The sequence below is a fragment of the Odocoileus virginianus genome, chromosome 34 (assembly GCF_023699985.2).
Source record: "Odocoileus virginianus isolate 20LAN1187 ecotype Illinois chromosome 34, Ovbor_1.2, whole genome shotgun sequence".
Lineage (NCBI taxonomy): Eukaryota > Metazoa > Chordata > Mammalia > Artiodactyla > Cervidae > Odocoileus > Odocoileus virginianus.
In genome coordinates this window covers 19,909,332-19,913,160 of record NC_069707.1, presented here as the reverse complement: position 1 = coordinate 19,913,160, position 3,829 = coordinate 19,909,332, and the positions used below count along the sequence as shown (strand labels likewise).

Here is a 3,829-nt window from a genome sequence, read left to right as displayed (position 1 = left end):
TTCTTGGAGAAGTGGAGCTTCTGGCTGCCAGGGAACTTGAACTTGACCCTGTGGAGGGCCTCAGTCACAACCTTGTTCTGCAGGTTGGTGCAGATGGACATTATGACCTAACCAGTGTGGACCCTGGCCACTGCCCTGGGGCTTTCCAAAGGCACTGCACATACCTGTCTGGAGTCTAGATTGTGGACAGCATGCCGGTCATGAATGTCCACTGTAAAGGGCTGTATTCAATTTCCTTAGGGCAACTCATGCAGGCAACAGGCTGTATACACTACCAAGGAGGCTGCTATTTGCAGCCATTGTACACTAGGATCCCAGGGGGAAATGGCACAGTTGGCTTGCTTCATTCATGCTAAGTCACTTCAGTCATGTTCGACTCTGTGCAACCCCATGGACTGTAGCCCGCCAGGCTCCTCTGTCCTTGGGAGTCTCCAGGCAAGAATGCTGGAGCCGGCCGCCATGCCCTCCTCCAGGAGATATTCCTGACCCAGGGATCTAACCCACATCTTTTACATCCCCTGCATTGGCAGGTGGGTTCTTTACCACTGGTGCCACAAAGGAAGCCTACAGTTGGTTTAGTTGGCTGCAAACTGTTGCTTCTTTATTAGGAATCTCTGCATCAAAGCTCACATCACTTATTTTTAGCTAAAAGAGTTAGCTCTAGTGATAGATTTTAAATAACTGCCCATTTGTTTTCAAAAGCAATTGTTGTTCAAAACAACCATCCCTTTAATAAGAATATAATGCAATAGTTTCCTGTTCATTTAGTTTATGACCAGAGTGATTTCTGGAACTTCCGAAACAATTGCACCCCATATTCCTAATGATCACCACATTGCCTTTGCACTCCTGATGTAGGCTTGGGGACAGGAAGTCACCAAATGTCAGTATTACATTCATCTTTAGGACCAGGAAATGCATAGGACCTCAGTGGGGTGAAATGTGCCCATGGTGATGTGGGTCCCTGGGAATCTTGACAATTTTGTCTTTAAAGTAGTTAATCTATTTGAGAAATATGCTTGTGTCTTTGACTTCACAAGATTTATGCTCTTGGTCATCTAATTTTATATCTTAAATTTATCCTTTTAATATCATACTATTTCAGAATTTACATTCTACAAAAATAAAATAAAGTCAGTGCCAAATCAGTATTATTGTGTCCCCAACTCTTTTTGGTTGCTGTTTCCCAGAATCTTTTTCTTTTTTTTTGCTGTTTGTAAACTGACATGCACAGATATATCTTAGGATTTCCCTGGTGATCCAGTGGTTAATAATCTGCCTGACAGTGGAGTGGATGCAGGATTGATCCCTGGCTGGGGAAGATTCCACATGCTGCAGGGCAGCTAAGCTTCTATGCCACAACGACTGAAGCTTGTGCCTTAGAGCCTGTGCTCCACAACAAGAGAAGTCATCATAGTGAGCAACCCATGCCCTTCAATGAAGAATAGCTCACGCATAACAACCAAAGACCCAGAGCCGCCAAAAATAAAGAAATAGAATTTTTTAAAAAGAAATATCTTGACAAATTAACATATATGATATTTTACATTTTGACTTAGCAAATGAATTTAAGACTGAGGTGTTCCCAAGTTAAAACTTAGAGCAAGCAGATAGCTATGGAATGAGGTTTTGGAGACAAGGAGTTTCTCTCTTCTTGCTCATCACAAAGCTTTACCTTTCTACCACCTGGCCGTCAGGGCCTGAACTCAGGAGAGGCAAGAGAAGCTCCTCGGGTGATAAATCTACGGTGATCACGCTCAGTGTCGTGGGAACACCTCCTTGAATTTTGCATCCGAGGCACCACTTACCTGGCTCTCATCCAGGCCCTGGCAGCAGACCATTTGCGATAAAACTCAGGACAGGTTAATATGCAAATATGCTCTCTAAACAGTATAACACGCTGTCATTAATGACCAGCTAATGGAGCCAGCTTATTAGATTAGAACCCATCCCACCAAAAAGGTTCTTAGGAAATGGGACACTGAACAAGTCAGTTGTGAGGAACAGAAAGCATTTGAAAAGGTTTGAAGCCTGTGGTGCTGCTCAAAGGCACAGCATGGACCATGACCGAGAAATAGCAACTGATGGGGCTGGTGTGGCAGAGGGCAGGGAGGGGTGCTGGCCTGAGCAAGGAGGAAGTCAGTGGATCTGTGGAAAGGACATGAGAGTCTTGGAAAACTCAGTTTTGTGTGTGTGTGTGTGTGTGTGTGTGTGTGTATGGATGGACATATACACCACATATATAATATCTCATGTGTATTACTCATGTACATAAACTATATAGTACATACACATCCATGTACACACATATATACACACGTGTACATATATTTACACACATACCATGTGTGTATGTGTATTTAGGGGTAGGGGTGGGAAGTCTTATAGTGGACACAAAGGTAACAAATTCACTTCAGGTCCAGGGCTTACATTTACAAGGAAGTCCACCCAGCTAATCTGCAGCCCTTTCAATCTGCCTGAAGCTTATTTCTATGTTTGTGCCAAAGGAAGGGCTTATACCATCCCTGCTACTGTAAACAGGTGTCAGGCAGCTTTCAACCTCATCCTCTGTCAATAGACAGCTCTGTCTAAAGAGAGGGCTATACAGTGAAGACTGTGTTTGAATGTCACGCCTCTCAGCTTACAGGGGACCTATGCTCATCTTCCCTGACTGGTCTGCACTTTGCTTTCCCTGTTTGTCCTCAAGCCTCCTGTCTGACTGGGTCTTGCCTCCAGCCTTGGCCTCCAGCTCAGAGGATCCATGGATTGTGTCCTGTTACTCAGCTTGGCCACCTTTTGTAGTGCAATGCCCATTTTGTGATCCCCAAAGGTATGGTCCATTGTGCGTTGACTCACCTGCTGTTTGATTCTGCTTCCAATGGGTCTGATTCCCAACACAGGGCACCAACAAGTGGTGGTCATGGCCACGTGACTTCACGCGGCGATGCAAATAAGAGGTCCTGACAGGGCCCCCAGGCAGTTGCAACATAATTTGTAAGCCCAGAGGAGGTGGCTAGTTACGAAGCAGAGGGGAGGAGATGTCTAGGGAAGGAAAAAAACCAACATGCCGTAAATTTCAGATTCAAATGAGAACTCCTGGACAAACATCATGTACCTAACTCCTCCCCTCGCAGCCCCAACTCCCTTCCCAAGCAGGGCAGCTGCAGGAGCCTGATCATGAGAGAATGCATGCTTGTTCTCTGGGCCTGACTAAAGCCCAGGGACCTAGGAAGGGAAGGCCAAGGGTGAGCAGGAAAAATACTGCTCTTCCTGGAAAGAGGTGGGCCCCATGGGATCCACATAGTCCTGAAAGAAGGATGGGTGCCAACCTGTCTGATTGGTCCTGAAAGGACTTTGCATCTTGTCCCTGATGAGTTCTGGAAAAACCAAATAGGTGAACTGAATCCTCTCCTCTCATGAGGCAGAGAGACAGGCATTAACCATTGTTGCTGCTGTTCAGTTGCTCAACCGTGTCTGACTCTTTGCGACCCCCTGGACTACAGCACACCAGGCTTCCCTGTCCTTCACCATCTCCTGGAGTTTGCTGAAACTCATGCCCATTGATTCGATCTATCCAAACATCTCATCCTCTGTTACCCTCTTCTCCTGCCCTCAATCTTTCCCAGCATCTGAGTCTTTTCCAGTAAGTTGGTTCTTCACATCAGGTGGCCAAAGTATTAACCATTTTACCCCAGGAAACAGAAATCAGGACTCAGGGGCATATTGTGGATTATAACGGCCTAAGACTCAAACCCTAGCAAACACTTAATAATGTTTAATAAGCAGAAATATGCACATCTCTCCTTTAAGTAATGTCAGGGAATACATT

General features: G+C 45.5%; 1 non-coding gene across 1 annotated transcript; it reads right to left on the bottom strand.

The window, feature by feature from the left end:
- Window positions 1-219: 219 nt before the first annotated feature.
- On the bottom strand, window positions 220-351 carry LOC139033075 (small nucleolar RNA SNORA70). The gene has a single exon (XR_011485710.1). It is a non-coding gene; the product is annotated as a small nucleolar RNA SNORA70 (small nucleolar RNA).
- Window positions 352-3,829: the final 3,478 nt, after the last annotated feature.